General features: G+C 41.7%; 1 protein-coding gene across 4 annotated transcripts in view; it reads left to right on the top strand.

The window, feature by feature from the left end:
- dlgap4b (discs, large (Drosophila) homolog-associated protein 4b) overlaps positions 1-21202 on the top strand; it is a 104968-nt gene that overhangs the window by 56977 nt on the left and 26789 nt on the right. For all 4 annotated transcript variants that reach the window (XM_047583579.1, XM_047583577.1, XM_047583578.1 and 1 more), the window contains exon 3: positions 8224-8272. The gene's annotated coding sequence lies outside the window, so the exon portion shown is untranslated. The remainder of the gene's footprint in view (positions 1-8223; positions 8273-21202) is intronic.

Here is a 21202-nt window from a genome sequence, read left to right as displayed (position 1 = left end):
TGGATCTTCAGTTATTACTTTTCGGTTGGTGCTGCCTTGCGTTGAGTTTTCAAAAATGTAATAAATTGTAAATTACAAAAGAAAGCAAAATAATCCACTTTGACTGGAGATCAATGGTCATTGGTCCAGTTACATTTTTGTTGATGATGCTGAAAAGTAAATATTGATGCCAAAATCACATTATCTACTGGTGTGTTTCCTACTAACACTGCGTCGGCTGTTGGTTTGATTTGGAACTTTTGGAAGAAAATTGCAAACTAATTAAAGTTCAATGGATGGGCAGGAGAAGAAACTTGGCTCCCGCTGAAAGAGCGCCGTTTTCATCTTACTCTTTTGTATGACTCTGAGCCATGAGAGACCGAGCTTGCTCTTTTTCCACCACTTTCTCTCTGTACTCCATTCCCTCGCTGAGGGCACGGGAAAAAAAAGTTCAAAGGACCATTATGAAAACAGACGGCAGTCCTCAAACACATTCTGACATGCAGGAGAGCAGGGTACCTCTGTTCTTCCATTGAGAACGGGGAGCTGATAAAAGCCCCGAAGCCACAGAAATGTATTTTTGTGTTGAAGAATGCTTTAATTTCACCCAAGTATGAAAAACTATTCTTTCACAAATAATGCGCGCTTTCATTTTTCCAGTGTAACGGCCTGATTTTATTTTGTCACCATGAAGGTTTCAAAAATGAAGACCTCAAATATGAGTGCCACTTAACACCCTTCGAAGTTCCAGCTTTGTTGTTGAGCACGTCAGTGCTACACCCAGTGACATTATGTAATTAAAAATATTTCCTCACAAAACACAGGTTTTGTGACTCAACAGTATATGCTCTAGATGGAATGGAGCAGAACACAATTTGCCAGCCAGTTAATTTATACCAAAAGTATAAGCACATTTTTGGACTTCACTTCTTATGTCCTTGTATGTGTTAGTACATACTGAACTTTCAACTCTGCAGTCAGTACAATACATTCATTTTTACACAGAATAAGATGTTACATTCCCTTGTGCCAAGATCCGAGGCAAAACACATTTAGAAACTCAGTCCAACTGAAAACCGACCAGGCTAGCAGTCAGCTACCAGCTAGCAACCAACAAGAATACACCATGCTAACTAGCCTAGCCAACGAGAGTAGCCAGTATGCCACTATTGATTGGTTATGCTGTGAATTGCGTGTGATAATCTAAAAAATAATCTAAAAAAACAAAACATCAATATGCGCAGTTAATCACCAATAAAAAAGACAAAGAGTGTAGAAGTATGTTCTACTATTTGAACATACAGCAGCTTGTTCAACGAAATACTATTTTGGGGAAGATAAATTGAGACAAGATGAGATGAATTGAGATGAGAAGTGAGCTGAAGTGAGATCAGATCAGATCAAGTTGAGATGCTGAGATGAGATGAGATGAGATGAGATGAGATGAGATGAGATGAGATGAGATGCAAGGTACAAGAAAAACAGTAACTGTACCAGGCATAGCTATCTAACTACAGTCTGGTACAACACCAACCAAAAAAACAAAAAAAAAAACAAAACCTAGAATATGTGTATTGGACATGAATTAAAACTAATACAAATGCATAGACATAATAAATAAGATAACATGTCTGTTAAAGATATATTGAAAATTAATACCAATCAAAGACATTCAATTATATATACATGGGCATAATGTTGCTGAGAGTCAGTTGTAGGAAAATGTGTCTCTTCAAACTTAAGAAAATTCACACGAAAAGTTACATAATGATAAACACCAAATGTCAGAAGAAAGCTCTTTTGAAGCTGCATCTGCAGACTGCCTGCAAGCTAATATCACTCAAATGTCTTTCGAGATCAAAGGGGTTACTCTGAAATTAACACCAATAAATGAAAGTGATGCTAGTGGAGCTCGTCTCTTCTCTCACATAAACACTCTCATATTTCAATATTGCAGTGACCACAATTAATCCAGTTGTCAGATCTGCTGCCAGCTACTGAGTTGTCTGAGAAGGTCCTCCTTCATCCAGGTCACGGTGATCCAAGAGGAGTTTTAAAAAAGGGCACCTGGACTTGTGGAGTTTTGAGAAGTCGCTCATCCAAGTAGCTTCTTCAGTTCTGAGATACTGGTGGGAAAAGTTTTAAATAGGAAACTCTGTAAAATCCATCAGAAACTTGCTGGACTTGTTTCTGTAGGACCCAGAAACTGGGTTGTGCGAGTGGGGTTGAAACTTCTGGGTTTTACCCACAGAGTTTTCCTGTTTAAACCTCAAATTCCCACCAGCCTCTTAGAACTAAAGAAGCTTCTCAGATGAGCAGTGAAGTTTCTTTTCAAACCTCTACAAATCTGGTTGCCTTCACTAAACACTTTTTGTATTACGGCTGCTGAGTTGTTAGCACGGTTATAGCGTACAGAGACTTTGGGAATGAGCATGACTCTTTCTGTCACGCTGCCTCTCTTGTAGCACTTCTTTTCAGTCACACTTAGGTTGCCTCCCATCTGCTCCCTGAATACAGCAAACTGCACAAGTATGAGGCGTTCGTCGTCTCGAGGAAATGGCCCAACAGCTGCCTAAAGAACTCTCACATCTGTTTGCCTTTTCACCAGATTTTCTTCTTGAACTTGAGCTCGTTTCTACAACACTTATGAAACTGGGTGGACAGTAGGAGCGATTGCGTCATCAGGGTTTGCTTTACAAAGCCTCTTGTGAGTGGATTTCACAGTTGAGGACTGATGACTGATGATTGTTTGATTTGGAGAAGGTGACTTCCATGTTTTATTCTCTATGGAACGGGCTCATTACTGTTACAGGGTAAACTATTAAACTTGATGTGTAACTTTTGGTTCTACTCTGCTGTAGGTGACATGAAAGACAACATTGCTGTTATTCTTCTGCCCATCACAGCATAAAGTCCACCCGAACCATTTTCTTGGTCCAGCAGATCTTTGCCTTAGAATAATCAGGCAGGATTGAACTTGGTTCCAGATTACAGTAATGCAGTAGTTTCAAAAGACTCTGCTGATGTTGTGTCTCATGAGCGAGGTGTTTAAAAATACGTGTAGCATGTTTTACTTCCAATTAATGTGATGAATTCATTGATTAATTAATATCAACACCTGTAATCATTGTGCAGCAACAGGAAGATGCTTTAACTGCAGTCTCCGATTTGAGAGAGAGGCTATGCATAATTTGCAAGGAAGGCACAGCGGCAACTTCATTAATTATTTAAATATACTGACACGGCACCTGAATTTGAAGGTAAATTGTTTTCACATCGCAGTCGAACAGTAAAGTCATCTGGAGCTGTTGTCGGGGTGAGCAGCATTGAAACTGTGCAGCCATTCTTATTAAAACCCAAAATTTGATTTGAAACACATCAAAAAGGATCATCAGAGTTATCATTTCTTACCACTCATAATACTGTTTCAGGGTATTGGAGGCTGTAGCTGTTGGATACGTGAATGTGCGCCCATGTGTTCAGCAGTGATCCCTAAAAATTGTTCCTGCTCCACGAGGCCAAGCTCAGAGCAAATTGCCTCTGAATCGATTCAGAGCCTCACAGGTTTATATTCTGTCTAGTCTCCTCGAAATTACGTGTCTATAGAAGAAAGTTTGGCAAAGTGCGTTTTCCCAATTATGGTTGGATGCGACGTAATTGCTTCTCTGAATTAATGGAGTTCCATATTAGTGGGTGGACAAATTGCATCAGCAAATGTGGTTTTAATCCTGGGAACAAGTAAGTAACAATTAATGGCTTTAGTAAAGGTAAATAAACATGTTGTCAAATCACTGTAAAAGTTTCACATATTAAAGCGTTTGGGGATTTAATTGGTAGGATTTGTTAGTTGCTGTTTGTAAACACACAATTCAAACTTGATGAGGGAGAGTGAGAAAGAAGCGGTGGTCATGCTTGCTAGAGAGTGAATGAAGAGAGGGAGCGGCGTTTAAAAAAAGGAAAAACTATTTATGAATCTGGTTTTAAAGCAGCTACACTCTAAAACTCAGAATCAGAATCTCTTTATTGAACAAATGTACAATGTACAAAGGAATTTTACCTCGTATATCAGTGTCACGTAGCATTAAATAAAAATTAACTTAGGAAGAAAGACGAAAAATCAATAGATACAATTGAAATTTACAGTGATGCAATGACTGGAATAATTACAGACAAGAAATGGCTGTTGCCGTGGATGGTGCATGCAGAAATTTGGTGTGTGCCACTGTTTTAAGTGTCTAAGGGAATGGTGGGGGGATGGGGGCCTAGGAGGGTTTGTTCAAACATTGTAAACATCAGCTGTGTCGAGTTTCACTCTTAACTTAACAGAGTGTTGAGTGGAACTGAGCGGCGCATGGCGAAGCTAATGAACGTGACTCAGGAGTTTATTGAAATCAATGCATCACAGAAAACAGAGAAGACCTGTGAGTAGATGGTTGATGGTTCTGGAGGAGGCTGAACATGGTCCACTGAGACATGTCACCAAGGAAATGCCTGTTGGGCCAGTTTCATGTGTTTTGTTGCGCATCAGCGCAAAAGCAGAGTTGGATTTGCGGCACAGGGATCATAGATACGCCTCGGTTACGCCATATCTACAGCTTGGAAGGGAATCCCAACTATAAATTAAATTGCAACATAACACTTTTGGAGGTCAACAGCCCTTCAGGAAGGTGTTGTGTTGCTGGACTTTGTTTGACCATAGAGTGCGTGTTTCATCCTGTAGCTTCTCTGCTCTTTGTTTGTCTAGCTGAGTCCCGCCCTTGGTCTAACTGATACACACACTTGCAGCTCTCTGTACGTCTATGACACAGACAGCAGAGGAGACAGACATAGCAAGTGATGTAACGTGGTCACTACTCGCCACGTTTATTTATTTTTTTTTATACAGCGCCTCTCACACTCTGCTCTTTAATAATGGCCACAGGCTACACACCGACTGTCTAAAGGCTGCAGTCCAGGAATGCAGCAACATTAGAAGAAAATAACATTGCTTTATGTACACAGAGGGCAGAGAATATAAGCGAGGGGGCAGAGTCTCTGCAGATAAACACACACCTTGAGTGGATTATAAGAGGTGACTCAGACAGAATATCTTTCTCTGAATGCATTATTAAATACACGTGTACTTTTTTTTTTATTGTTATTACGAAATGTCTACGTATTTGACCTTTGAAATGAGACGCTGCTACGTTTCCTCACTTTGTTACAACAACTGCAATTACTTTTCATTCTAAATGTATTTATTGTTGAAGTAAGGGATGAAATATGTGGCCTGACTTGACCTAACCAGGCTTAAAGATGTTGGGCAGTGCATGCTAACAGGTAAAGCACTGGATATTGTCATTGCACACAACGTAAAAGGCAATAAGAAAATTATGTGACAGCATAATTGTGGTGTTTTATATTAATATTTGCACTATTGCGTCATTTTTTTAATTTATATATGCTCCATATCTTTCTACTTCACCTGTTGCTGATCTCAAAGGTGGCGAGGGAAGATGCGACTGGTCATTATCGAAGTTTGCTCATGCTCCGCCTAACTAGTAATAGCCTGTCTTCCTCACTGCACCCACCTGCGCCAGGCATTGCTTGGCGTGCAGCAGTGTCTAGTCTGCTCGACTGAAAAAAAAAAACGTATTGATCATTTTTTTTGTTCAAGGCTAGAGTTGGAGCTTTGTGTGGTCTTCGCTGCGTGCACTGCTATTTGCCTGCCCCTTTGGTTTTCCAACACAGAAAATAAAACGCTTGCATCGGCTCACCTTGAATCCTCGCCGTAGCAAAACAAATCAACAGGTTGCTTCTATGTGAATGAGAAATCCCGCTTCAGCTTAATATCAAAGCGTCACTGGGAAAATCATACTACCCCTCAAGGGCTTTTGATAGGCCAATATTATGCGCCTCTGCGTGTGTTCCTGTGTTTTCTCAAGTGCAAACTGCATTTTGCTTGGTGTAATCCTCAAACATCAACAGGCTTAATTCAGCTGCCAAATCTCAAACCTCTTATCTCATGCAATCATTTCTCAAATGAGGCCAGTTTCCATCGGGACCCCCCAACGCATGCATACATGGAGTCCTATGTCGGCGTGAGAGATTTTCCCCCAACCAGCGAGCAGACATTTATAATGCATTCCGTAAATGAAGAGCCCAATCAGCAGATCCCTCCAGCCTGATGCCTCAATCTGTTTCCCAATCTCATTTCTAATTTATTTTACTCTGCCCCAACAAACCCGGAGCCGTGAAGTGCAGTTTGACATTAATCCTTCAAATTTGCGGCGTTCAATGAAGCGAGGCAAGAGTGGTTTGGCATGAATCCTGTTCACAATTCAATAACCAGAACCCCGTGAAGTGCCCTTCATTTGTCTTCTATTCAAGTTTGTCCGTGCTTTATGAATGAGCTTTAAAATGTGTGAGGACCTGAAGTGAAAAGAATCCCAGTGGTTTCCTGAAATAGCTTTAGCTATGAATGGAAAGTGGAGGGACAACAAGAGACTTTCAGTGTGTTTGTCATTGACTGTCTTACTTATTAAAAATTGCCAATATGTTAATATGGACTTAATATACGTCAGTTTATTGTGACCTGTGTTAATAATGGTTGTTGTCACTGGCTCCGCTGGACTGTGTTTTTGTTCTTGTCATTTAGATTCTTTTGAATAACACTTTGAAGCCGATAGGAGGTGACCTTTAACTCTGCTAAGAGGTGTGTGTCTGTGTGTCTTTGCAATTTTTCTTGACATTTTATGGCAAAAGGTCACAGTGCTTTTGAGTTTTGTGTTTGTTGATTCTGTCCCAAAAATCAAAGCTAAACACGGCTGTGTTTTTTCGCAATTTTTTACAATGGTCGCGTAGATCTCAGGGAACTCCGCTGCACGGTTGGCACTTAAAGTGTCGTCTTATTAAACTCAGACAGAGGGACCCTTTCAAATTTCCAAGCCGCTACCATCTCTCGCTTTAATTTCAGATTCCTCACAATTGGCTCTTATTTTCTTCCTTTGGTCTCCCTTCACCTTAGCTGCTCGAAATAAAAGCACTCTCGGCTTCACACCAACGTGCCGTCTAAGATTTCTGTGATTCTTAAATGTCTGAAGATATTTTATTTTATTTATTTCCTTAAATTGGCTTGGTGAGATGCGTAATATTCTGAAACCTTTTTTTTTAAAATGAATTTGAGTCAATCTGGAAGACGTCTCTTCTTCCAAACGTCGCTTTTGTTCAAAATGAACTCATGAAGATATGTGTGTGGAATCCGAGAAACCCTTGTGGATGTTTTTCTGTGCTGTATACATGAAAGGCAGGAGCTGGCAACTCAATTTACATTGAATAATTGTTTACCTGCCATCTGTTGTCTTTTTGTACCTGTCACAATCAAATGTTTCTAGCTCAAAATATAAGTGTAATGTGGCGTAGCACACTGAACACTGCGGAGTTGGAATGTCTACGTCAAGGTTGTACCTTTCTATATTTTAACGCTTGTGGGGCCGACGAACAAAGGAATGTTCTTACTGAATTCTTGAGGATGAGATGAACCCGTAATGCTAAATAAGAGTCCTACAATGCAGTTTGATGCTTGACCGCAGAGAGTTGTTCTCCCACTGATTTTAGCTGGCAGTTGTCAAGTATGAGCCTTTTGTAGTCTGCGGCGAGAAGCTTCAGCTGCTTCTGTCCTACGCTTAATATATTCAATGAAAGAGAAAAAACACTGTCTGCAGTGCTCACATGATCTCGTGTCAAACAGCGATTTGACTCCTGTGCGTATAGTCTGTTTCAACCCTGATCCAACACTGGACGCCTGTGGCTTTGCTAAGACTGCAGGTGTTATAAAAGCAACCGGAATATGGATGAGTGGGAGACTGTCGTGATTGAAATGTGCTAAAGCGAGTCTGCGCCTTCGTACCGGGAGGTGTGGGAGAGGAGGAAGAGAGAGGAAACTAGGGCACACAAGAATAAAGTAGACAACAAGGTGGAGCTGCTTTCCACTTCTCTACGGCTCCGAGCTCGCGTGCAAGTCGCCCTCAGGCTCTGGTCCTCAATCAGATTATTTTATCCCAATTTGCAATGCTGCATGGCAAAGCCTTATCCTTAGCCCTGTGTGTGTGTGTGTGTTGGTGTGTTTCCGCGTGTGGGTGCTTGTGTGTCTGTAGGAAAAATAGCTCAGGTTTACTTGTCGGGTTGACAAGAAAAGCATGTCGTGGCTGCATGGGTTCATAACACACAGAAGCGCTGACACAGTTTTCCTTGTATCTCTTCCAGGAAACCTCCCACTACTCAGATCGAGGCTTCTGAGAAATGAGCTGCCAATGTAAGTCCTTCGGCTGACCTAAGCACTCGGCTACTAATGTTGCTTTTAAATTAATTGAAAGGGCTAAAAGTTATAATTGAGCACACAAACACTCTCGCACGCCCTGACACGTCGCTTTAAAAACCGGAGCTAACCTTTAGCTTCACTTCACCGCACTGAGCGCAAGAGACGGGATTCACCACTGACATCATTGATTAGTGGGTAATTACTATTCTCTGCAAACACACTGACGGGACATCAAAGGATGACTCACCGCAGGAGAAGCCGGAGAAATTCACCTTTCAAACGCGGCCCCGGCTTTCCGTCTGTATTAACATATAGACGTGCCACTTCTGGGTTTAATTTGCCGCCCCAAGCACAAGGAAGGCTTAGGGCACTATCAATAACAGATGACGCGGGCAACACTGGCTTTCTGTAGACCTGGAAAAGTGGTGTCGCACTTTGATGCACTTTCTGAGGCAGCGCAGTCGGTCAGTGTTACTCCCAGCTAACATGACACACTTCAACTTCCAGAGATGCGTTTGCAGAACTTTTTTTCCTCATCGTGTTTTCACCAGCGTAACCACATAACAAGCGCACTGCAGACACGTCCCATATCCATCACTTCAGTAGCTGAATTTTTAAACCGACCGATATTGTTTGGCCAGTCGGGGGGTGGGGTGGGGGCGCAGTTTACTGCAGTGTAAACACATCGGGATTCATTATCGCCCTCTGATAGCACATGTGTGAGCACATATTTCCTGTTCAGACCGCCAGCACAAACAGAGCAACATCAGCATCGTTTGGATTTGAGCTACAGCTCAGCTGGAGAACATTCACACTCTCCAGCGTCGTTGAGGGAAATCCAAGTGTTGACAAGGTTTTACAACGTCGTTCCTGTTACCGGCTGACTTTGTTTCCTGTTTTAATGCTGGGCAGGGAGCAATATGCTGCGTTCATCTGAGCTTTTTCACTTATGTTGAGCTGTGCAAAATCTCAAGGAATGTAATCAAATATGGACGGTGGATATTGTAGAGGACAGCTGTTAGCATAATAAACCTTCCAGACAGTTTTCTAGAGGGTTTTGGCTGATTTCTTCAGTTTGTGTCGTCCCCCCCCCCATGATGTAAAGCGTATTGCAAGTCAATATTTTTCTCTATTCCAGTGCAACAAATTGTCTCATCCAGACACTCATATCTAAATAGTTATTTTAAAAAAAAAACTTAATGGGATATAGTTTGCATTTTTGTCATATTATATTTGGCTGGAAATATACAGCCTTGGACTTTTTTTTAAGTATGCACCACAGACATGTGAATCTGGCCCTTTCACCAGTTAGAGGTCACTGAAATATCCACCAGATTCCGCAGATTATATTCACAAACACGGCCACTTCGCACACGCTGCCACGTATTCATTGTCGAGCCACCGTCCCCCCGTTACCGCGCACACGCCTGCACACACGCAGGACAAAGTCTTTGTCGTTTCCCTCTAATATTTACATCCACGCTTCCTGTATCGCGCTCACACGCGGAGAGATGTGAATGCGCATACAAATATAGCTCTTGACATTCATACATGCGAGCGCTCGAACAGACGCTGCCGCTGACCCACACATATTTGCACTTTTATGCAGAAACAGGGGAGCTGCCAGCTGTGCTGCTGTGCTAAGGAGATAACAGGAGGCTCCAATCACAGGTCTCCTCTCAATCCATCCCGTAACACCCCTGATGGGGAGTCTCCCTGAGGAGGAGGATGAGAGGTTGTAGCAGACATCACACTCACAATAGGCCACGCTGGAAGTGATAGAATTGGATCTGGAGGTTGCGTTTGACACCGGCTTTTGTGCGGCAGCTACGCGCAAGGGGTGCGCGGTTTCTTGATAACGAATTAATCAAACAAATGTTCACTGTAGCCTCACAAAAGAAGAGCAGAGAGGATGCAGCCACATTACTGAAGCAGCATGGCCAAAAGTGATCTCACTCTGAATGAGAATGTAGGGAGGGGAGCAGGGCTGCACTGGACGGTGATTGATGCATTACTCTCTCGTAGCTGTCTGCTAACCGAAAGGAGGGGACTGTGGGATTTTCCTCGAATCGCTCCTTTTGTCTCGTCACACTTCCACTCCTGTACAGTCGCTCTGTACACTACCAGTATACAGCGCTTCATCCGGAGATATTAAAAAGCCTCTTATGTGTGCAGACGGTGAGGATGACGCGTGGAAACACGTTGTATTGTTAAAGTGCTCTCACGGTGTCGCACACTGAAAATAATCTTCCGAAGAAAAAGGAACTTTTTTTTCCTATTCCTATTTAATCCTATTCAGTGCCGTGTTTAAGGTGGCAAACTGTTTTTCCACCGTTTTTTTGTTTCAGATGCACGAAAAGCAAAACTGAAACGTTGTTTTTTTTCCCCCAGAGATGAGCGGTGCTGCTACCTCTGTACCTCTGTGTATTTTTAGGTGAGTCACCCCAGAGAAACATTTGTTAAATGGATACTTTCTGATATCTCTGGTCCGGCCTTCTCGCAAACGCGCAGCCCACTCACACTGTGAGCAGGGCATGTAAAAAATTAATTAATGTCACTGTGTGTTACTATGTCAAGGTCAACATGCTCTCTGACTCAGAAATCCTATCAACGGAGATCCACATTTTCTGCTTTAGTGCAGTTTAACAAGGTAATGAGTCTCCGTGGTGATATTCAGCCACAGAAGGATGGAAAGCTCGTGGGAGACGGCTGATTAAGCAGACTTATGAAGTAGTGAAATGACTGTAATTTGTAAATCGCAGCCAGAAACGGCACGAAAGAAAACCCATTCATTGTTTGCAAATTCTAAACACACAAACACAGCGTTGAACTACGGCTTCTTTATGCTCTTCATTCGTTTTCTTTTAATGTAACAATGCATTTTCGCCTCATAACTGAACGGAAACACCGGGGTGACAGTGTATTTTTAAACAGTACAGTACATTCCACCTGTCTCTTGTTAAAAGTAGTCGTCCTAGTTTCATCTTTCTGTCTGTGTTCTGAGTCAATAAACATCTCAGCCCCGCAGGAGTGTGTCCAATCCACAATTCCACGGTAGCTAACACATGAATAGAGCCATTTCACCTTCCCAAACACAAGTAACAGGATTCATGTTTCTGTGCGCTTCTCTTTTTTTCCCAATTTGAGTCTGTTTAAGCAGAAAAAGTGGACCAGGACAGGGTGAAAAATGTGTATGGCACGTGCATGAAAGCTAGCAAAGGTGATGAAGGCCAATTGGATGAGGAAGCCGAGGTGATCCTAGTCCACAACGAAGGGAGCGGGTTACAAGTTGACCTTCGCTCCAGTAATATCATCTGAAAACTGAATGTGTTCTTGGTGACACTGAGAGATCAAACTGAACTGAACCCGGGGGCAATTTGATAAGCAGCTGAGAGATCCAGCGCAGACATTCATGTCTCCCTGGGGATGGATTATTTCGTGCGCTGATTAAGGGGACATATTATGCAAAAAAAACACTTTTTCATATAGGTGTTTAACATAATTGCATCTCCAGTGTGTGTGGCTGATGACCCACCAGTTATGAGAAGAGACCTCCTCATCTCCTCATTTATTTCCTTTCTCTATCAATCACAATCTCAATGTCAGAAGGTGAGCGTGCACGTTTTCATAACCAGTCGGATTGATCTTCCTGTCTCATTTTGCTGATTTATCCATTGTACTCACATTACCCGTCCAAAAAGGGGCGTGGCCGCTTGCTCCTCATTTGCATTTAACCTCGCGAGATCCAAGCTTTTGTTTGATATGCATTTTTAATTAGTAGGACAGAAAACTTAAGCTTTCATAACTTAACACTGGATGTATAATGATAATAATAATGTATTTGTAAATAGAACTAGTAGTGTAGGGGGTCCCTACTTACCATTGCTACCACTAGATGGCCGACTAAAGTGTCCACTAACGAGGACAATGGGTTAAAATAAAGCAGAATAAGATGTGATAAAACCTAAAACTTAATGTACCCATATGAGGACGCAGGGATGATGAAATGTCAAATCTGTGCAGTATTTTGAGCTGAAAGTCGACATGTGAGATTTTGACTAATGTCTTCAAAAGGATAAAAACCTTTCACCTGTCACCATCAGAATATTAATTTGTTAGCTAGCTGTGTTAGCTTTCGTTAATTCTTATCTCCCTCAACTTTGCCTAATTAGTAAATGGAAACTGGCACACTTAGCTGAGATGGCAAATCTTACAAACAGTATACCTGCTTAACATCAGCGTGTTTCACTGGGGATATGTCAGCATCTTGACGCTTACAGTAGCTCAGTTCCGTGTCTAACTGCAGCATCACAGAGCTGCCAGGGTGGCTCCAGACAATTTTGTCTTGTTTACCTCTTAGCAGCAAAAGGGTTCCCCAGAGCAAACTCGGAGAAATGAGGCCTGCTATATTATTATGTTATGTTGTTACGACGTCTCGCCCGTTAGCAAGAAACTGCCTACTTACACATCCATCAAGCGCTGAGAGAGCCGTTGTCATCCTGTCACAGTTTCTTTCCAGCAAATCCTGAGGAAAATGCCCAAGCTAAGCTTTCTTGATACTTTCATAACCAGTCTCTCGTGCCTGCTTTATGCTGGACAGGCAAAATGCGTTCCATTAGTCTTGGCTTGTTTCAGAAAACAACATTGCGGGGCTGTTGGAGCAAGCTAGTCAGAAATCACATATTTATTTAATAGTGGCACTTTATTTACTGGCAACTGTTTAATGTGACTGTCAGCTCTCAGGATGTGCATGCACCATGTAGTCCAGGGGTCTTTAACATTTTTCAGGCCAAGGACCCCCAAACTGGTTTTCTATATTAAACTCAGCCCAGTGCTATTTATAAAAATACATTATTAGCATTTTTCATTCGAATGAAGTTATTAAAATAATACACAGGTTCAAATATTCATTTTTTTTTATTTCAAACTTGTGCAACAGTAACATCTTCTGACTCCATTTATCCCTTTACTAAAATATGTTGTATTCCTGTTAATGTGTATTTGAAGAAATTGTAATTTAATATATATATATATATATATCAAAGAGTTTGTGACCCCCCCTGCAATATCTCCATGGACCCCCTAGGGTTCGCGGACCCCCTGTTGTAGACCTAAGGTCTAGTCGCACTGAAAATTTGACCATGCAGTGCAACATAATTGTACATTTGAAAATGCGTGTTTTTACAGTAGCAGTATGATGCTAAATGTGGTGATTAGTGTCTCTTTTGTCAGTTTCATGCCAGCGTGAACGACTGTGACCTTTACACGGGGAGCAGAAGTAAACGATGTGTACATCCAGGTTGCAGTAAACCACGCACACATGCACAAATGCACACACACACATGTTCTTAAATACACCCGTGTGTCAGCTCTCTGCGTGGTGTGAAGCAGTATAAACTGTAGATGCGTATGTCTCCGCCTTTTCTGCCGGGTTTTATGACTGTTGCCATGACAGTGGCTCATCCCTGCGCCATTGACGGGTTGATAATTTGACAGACGGCCATTAGGGTATTATTGTGACGTCGCGCGGGGATTGTGAGACGTGAATGCAGCGTTGACCCACTTGCCTAACCCCCTCCAATCACATGTTGAACACTGGCATCCTGACAGGAAGTGACTTTTCACTCTTCCCTTTCGCAGCGGGAAAGTCTCCTTGCACTGCAGCTTCAAAGGCGCGTGTGTGTTTCAGACTGAACTGTGGCTATTGTGCGTCAAGTCAAGGGCACGTCGAGAGGTTTTAAAGCTTATCCTGGTGGGATTTGTAGCTGTGTTGCGGTCGCACGTAACGGGCTGGGGGTTGCTGCTGATAGCTCACACACGTGCAGCTCATTCACAGTGCAGGACATCGCTCAGATAAACCTGAGGAGTGAGATTTTGGAGCTTTAGTGACGAAGTTTACTTTACTTATAAACTGTGTCTTCCCTCTTGGCGTCAACCCCAGTTCTGGTTTTAGTCAGTAACATGAAAGACTGCCGGAACACTGACCGCTGCGTCAAGTTTTGTGTTTGTGATGTTATTTGTGTTGTTTGCCATAATTTCGAGACAGCCTGGGCAGCTCTTATAGCACTAGGTGTGTTTTTTTTTTTTTGGATATCAAAGACCTGGCAAGGTTTTTCATAAGATAATGCTGGGATCTTTTGGCTTTTGAAGTGGATCCCTGCTGCGAGTGGAATATGGTTCTCTGCGTGAGAACGTGTGTTTGAATTGTGTCTTTGGATTCAAGCTTCCTAATATATGTGCATTCAGAAAAAGAAACTGTCTGTTCCCTCGCGTGTGTGTGTGTTTGTGTGCACGCACACGCATGTGCACGTTTCTGTCTGTTTGCATTAGTCCCTCGGACTTGCCCTCAATCTAGAGATGGAGGACGCAGCTGTAGCCCACAACCCTCCTCGCTCTGTGCCTGACTGTGCGCGGCACCCGGCGAGAGGCTCCCATCTCCATGTTATTCCCAAATATAAAAATACACTCCAGAATAAAGTAGTCACGTCGGTCCGCCGCCTTTTCAACTAAGAATTGGGTTCGGATCAGACTGGATATATATCACAAGGTTAGTGTTTGATCCTTTCCGATTCTAATAAAAGAATCTAACCCACTATCTGTGATCCCTACATTTTTAGCATTTGGTTCACATCTTTTCCACGTCTGTCCTAATGCAATATTCACATGCCCATATTAGTTGCTTTAATCATTCATTCTTAGAGTGAAGAGACCATCCTCCTGGCGCGAACCCATAGTCTTCTGTCTGTAGTCTTGTGCATGCATTAGACTTGAACTTAACCTTTAATGTTCTACCACAGGCTCTTCTGAAATGTTTCGGGATTGATTGACAACTGACATATTGTGTGCTGTGTACTCACTGGTCTGTAAAAACTGATTTGTCCCAGAGGATTCACAAAAGGAAAAAACTGAAAATAGTGTATGTTGAAGTGATCTTTCATTGTTATTGCTTTAGTATTTCACAGTGTCTCTGGTTTATAGGATATTGTTCTCCAAACATAAACTGATATAAAATACATTTACATACATAATCGGATATCACTGCTGTCACGTCGAGGTCCTGCAAGTGGGATATGAAAGATTTTATTTATTTTAATGCTTGAATTCAAAGTTGGTGTTGATTATTCTCTCATGCGTCCTGTTAAAACTTGTTATTTCTGTAGCCTGGAAGCAAGTGTGAATAGTTTGGTCGGGCTTTATGCGACGATGCGAAGTAGTCGTACACGTCATCTTAGCAGCGTGGAGTAGAATTAGTTTCAGACAAATTTTCTGATTTTCTTCTAGGAGCATCCAAATACACGCAGAGGTGTTTTTTCCCCCTCTGTATCAGTTAAAACACGCCACATAATGACATTTAAAGGACGGTACCATTTCTAACAGACAGGTAAACCGTATAATTCATTTACTTTATGCTAAAACACAGTGATGGAATGTTAGCAGGCTGTGTGATAGTGTATTTTTGGACCCGAGCTGTGTGACATCTTATTGACAGCTGCCGTATTTATCTTCATTTGTAATTTGCTGATGTTTCACACGAGGCTTTCCTCATTTGAACCCTGATTTAAAAAACAAAGACAAAAATAGCAGCAACAACACAACACGTCTTCAAAAGCGGAAATCGTTTTTTTTGAGGGCATGGAAAGTTCCATCTCCGCCTTCACAAGCCGCGAAGTGGTGCCGCTGTCTTTCACCGGCTTCCTTTCTGGCTCACAGTCTTCAGAGATGGGCTAAAATGAGTGGGTCATCTATCACAACAGAGGGGAGAGTGGTAAATTTATAGCTGTGAAAATAGGCCAGAGCGCAGCGCTGATGGAATAGATAGGGTGTAATTAGGACAAGGTTAGGCTGCTTTGCACGCACACGCGCGCACATGCGCACGCACGCGCACTGTTTATTATTAATGGCGCGACACACATGCATGAGAGCGCGCGTGTCGACATGCGTGCGGGAACGTTCACTCGCACGCGGAGACCTTTTTTTTTTTTTTTCTTTTCAATTTCACTTGCAAAGCCTTGAAACTTAAAGCTCTGGAAATTCTGATCTGTGAAGCGGTCCAAGCCAATTAATATCCCTCGCGCACGCATATGCCTCCCATATTCACACTCATTTACACCCTCACACCTTTTTCTGGAATAAACACATGCATCAGATGCTAACCGACACACATCTCCTCCTCCTCCTCCGGTAAGATCTGATTCCACCGCTCAGCTAAAAAGTTCTTTGCAAAAAAAAAAAAATCAAAAAAAAAAATGGAACCCTCTTGACAGTAATGTTTCTCTTTCTTCTTCTTTTTACCTGCCGCCTTTCTGTCTTCAACATTTCCTCACCGTCTCCCCGGTGCACAGTTTGCAACACATTTACTCATTTTCACACTTGCTCATTCCCTTTAGATTGCTTTCATTTTCACTGCCGTCAAAAAAAAACCACACCTTCCTCCCCACAGCTTTTCCCTCACTTCCTTCTGTCCCTTCCTCCACAGCGGCAGCCTGGAAGCGTTCGTCTGTCCCTCTTACATGCAGCACACAGCGCCTTTAGACGCAGCACACCGACACACGCGCGGCCGCAGAGCTGCCCCCTGTCTTCCAGGGCAGTGCTGTAAGCCTGTGGAGCAGATGGGCTCGGGGCTGACTGACTGAGCTGTGCTCTGACAAACTGCCTGTCTGTAACGACGACGCTCGGTCGAGGGAATGATGTCCTTTGCACAGTCTCGTCATCTAAATCTGGCCACCAACAGACTTGACAATCTAGAAACTGGCAACTGGTCAAGAAATCTGGCTACTCACAGACTACACGAGAGGTTTTTTGGACTGTAGAATCTAGCTGTCTGTCTAATGTTTAGTGGTAATGATGCTCAGGTTAGTGAATGAAAATAATGGCTGTACCTACTCTCACATCATTTAGAATAAGGGTCCCTGTTTGTATTTGAAGCCAGGAAATCCCAGTAAATATGTAAATGCCCTAAATGTTATTATAATCAGGCTGAGTGAAATCATGATTTGGTCACTTTCCATCGTAAATTCTGATAGGCGTGTGCACAACTGTTGTAAATAGAAAATAGAATAAATAGAAAAAAGGACGAGAAGACTGACTGAACACTAACGTTGATGTAATGATGAAAGTGATGGCACAAATGTCCCTGTTAGTATCCACCATCCCAAGATTTTATATTTTTACTTTGTGCAGCCATTTAACAAATTCCTCAATCTTATTAAACGTTTGCATAAACAATCTGTCGCCGTGCTTTAGTATTCTGGATAGCAGTGGAGGAAAGTACATTAATTCCTTGATTGTGTATTCACATTTCATGATAGTACTATTCTCTAACACCACATTGTAGAGGTATGTCGCATTGTTTTATTTAACCTTCCTATTACCTTCAAATTTACAAGCATTTTGTATCGCTAAACCTGCACAAGATGGTTATAATTATAATAAAATGTTTGTTTGTTGGCTACCTAAACAACTCCACATATACATCCAGAACATCTGCTACTGTGGACAAATATGCAGATCATAAAATCTCACTGATTGACCTTAAATTGGAAAGAGACAAGTGACAACATATCGTTTCTAAGTACATATTCTTAACATTGTGAATGTGAAAATCTATCTTCAAAAAACTATTATCCACAATAATAACTTGTGTCCGCATCAGTTTCCCCATTAAATTAGGAAAAGTCATTAAATATGGAGCAGGAAAAATAAAAAATGTAATATATTTAGGGATATTATACATTAAATGTAGTCAAGGATAAAAAGAGGGTTAAAACATTTACAAGGCCTGTGATGGAAACAGACATTTCCAGACATTGTTAAAGATAAATGCTTTTTTGCAACAAAATTGTGTAAAATTTGAAATGTCTGAGTTTTGACAGTCATATTAAAGATTTCCCCTCAAAAATGTCAACATTTTCAAATGGCCCAAGAGTTTTAAATAGAGCATACAGTGTTTAAATAGAAAAGGAGTTTATTCTTTGCCTTCCCTAACCTGTTATTGAATTCAGGATGCCTCCAGCTCACCTGGGGCAGGCTTAGAGCTACTGGACTAAACAACACCTAATCATAATATAAAATTACATTAATTACATACATTAAAACACTGCTTCCACATTATATCACGTAAAATGTATTAATATTAATGTCAAATGTAAAAATACATCAATAACGGGGAATTTTTTCTGTATTTCCTCTCCATATTTTAGTATTTTTTGCTGAATATAGGATTTAAAATAAGTTGCACTTTTACTTTTAATGGAGTTTTTGTTTTACATGAATGTACTTTTATGTATATTAAGTATGTGAATGCAACTAGAACCAGTGCAAACAAGCAAAAATCTAAGCGGAAATGAACTTTCTAGTACAAGATCATCAGAAGAGATACTGAAAAGATACACATGGGATTTTAATTATTAATTTGTTATTAATCATTTGCCATTCTCACAATCACATTGATTCTCTCCACATTTTGTTTTTCATGCTGACATGAACAAATCATAATAAGTGCTTCAACAAGCTGAGCTCATGGAGCCCGGCACAAACAGCTTGTATTGAGTGTGCCGCCCTCTTCTGGTCACCGGTGTGAACTGCGTGTTCCTCAGACTCAAGAGTGGCTGATAGATTGAATAAGGTCATGAATCGGAGTCGGTGCCAAACACCCCTTTTTTTCCCACTGGAGGAGCAGATGGTAGCTCCCCAGTGCACGAGGTAGGGAGATGCTACCACCAGACGCTCCAAGCAGGGTGCAAAAACACACACAAACTCACACACATTAACCCCGTCCGCATGCATTTGTGAGCCTGCTAATGATGTACTTGTGCATGTGCTCATCTCTCCAGTGCCCAGCTAATACAGTCAGGAAATTTTAATAAACTCATTTCAATGTGCGTCTTCACCTGAATCGGCTCATGTCACAGTGACTGTGCAGCCGGGTTTGCATCGCAAGCGCTGACATCAGTGGTTGTACATGATGCGTGTACATTAGCTGCCAGGCCATATGAAACTCCTAACCCAGACGTTAACGCGCAACGGCTTCCAGGCGTTATGAGTCATCCTGGCGAGCTCCAGCCGCCATGTTACCCCCATTTTCACTGAGAGGACGGTGATTGATAAGAAACATTGTGAAAGACCCGCTGAGTGTAAAGAACCTTTCTACTTTGACGATATCTGTGCATAAACAACAGCTTTTACAACATTTTGGTGAAATTTCGAAGAATACTCCGGGGGTGAAATTTTTTGTGCTTAATTGCTCATAATAATCACGCTCTCTGCAGGACTCTTCGAACTAAAAGGTGGATTTGGGGCCACAGTTGTGCGCTGCTGCCAATCTGTTCGCCGTGTCCTTAAGGACCTATGAATCAGCTTGCCTTCTTAATTAGCTCTTCAGTGCTGCTCTATCAAATATAAATGCACTGGAATTGACTAAAGATTACAGGAAGTGTCAAATAATAGACGCATTTACAGTTTGTATTCCACACAGGTCATGTTCCTCGGCCGAAATGGAGTATATAGGTAGAGTTATTTATTGTAAACAAAATCAGGAGATTGCGCTTAAAACTTTTTGATTGGCAGCCATTGCCGCCTCCCATTAATAATTCAGCTTTCTCCGTCGTCCTGAGCCGCACTGATTGACACTTTGAGGAGGGAACGCTAAGCTCGAGCTGAGTGGCGTGTTATGACGGGATATGAGGCAGCTAGCTAATGTGCTGTAAAAGGATTTAGAGGATTTGACCCTATCAGCAGAGATGGCACTCAGAGAAGCTCTGTTAATGACACTAAATGAGTCTGTGCCCTGCAGCATGCTAATAATGGAGGTAGCGAAAGCCAGCTTATAATTTATATGGAGATTATTTGCAGAAAGTTAATTGCGAGAAGTGTATCAAAGTAAATGGGTGCGCGCATGCTTCCCTGTAAAGGTGGCATCAGCGAATTACAATCATTTGAAATTGGCCTGAAAATCAAATGTAGCTCCTTCATCCTCGCTTATTATGCGTCTCCGAATGAGAGCGTTCGAGTTTTTAAAGCAAACATCCCCCTTTACTACATTTTAACAAGAAGTCGATTCTTTCAGGGAAATGAATTGTGTTCATTTAAAAAAAAAAAGAAGCTGTGTTAAAAGTTCAAATGAGCTGCCTCAGCAGGAAATGAAGGAGGGAGTTAAACGAATGAGCAGCCCCGTCTCCCCTTCTGTTGTTTGTTTTTGCCGACGCGTTTCGCCGAAAAGAGTGCGCGGCTAAAATTACAGCGGGGGCCGTGATGGTTGATATCTAGCTCACCACTTACCCTCAAGATACCCGCCAGCAAACAGCAGCACCTGTAAATGTATGAATTCGCAGTTAATGGATGTCGGCCTGCCTCGCTGATTTTCTCTAGATGAAGATTAAAAGTATCGTGCTGAAATGAGATTCAGTTTTTAATCGCTTTATTTGTTGTTGTTTTGTTTTGTTTTTTCGCGTCTGCTGAAACCTGCAGGAACTCTGATAACAGGATTTTCATCTTTTTTTCCAATCAAACCTCAATATACTGCATGCTGTGATGCACTACAGCTACTGTTAATTTCACACAGCAGAGGAAATATGTGGTGTGTGCATTGCTTCTCCACAGTAAGGGGAATAATGACTAGAGATTACTCATGAGAATTGGAAAATGAGCTTTAAAGCTGAGAAAAATCATCAGGAAAAACTCGCAATAGTAGAAAAATGTTACAGAAGGAAATCTTCCTGGTCGCATCCACATGGTTTAGAAAAAGAAACAATATTTCTGAGGTTTTTGATGAGCTCTTATAAATCTGAACTGACAACACATTCTTCACAAACCAGGAAACATTTAATAAAAACATTGTCGATTAGCAAATATGTGGACTTTCCACATGATAAGGATCCTCATACCTGTCAGAAGATTAAAAAAAACACACAAAAAAAAACATGTCTA

This window comes from Mugil cephalus, chromosome 4 (assembly GCF_022458985.1).
Source record: "Mugil cephalus isolate CIBA_MC_2020 chromosome 4, CIBA_Mcephalus_1.1, whole genome shotgun sequence".
Lineage (NCBI taxonomy): Eukaryota > Metazoa > Chordata > Actinopteri > Mugiliformes > Mugilidae > Mugil > Mugil cephalus.
This window is presented reverse-complemented; position numbering and strand designations above follow the sequence as displayed.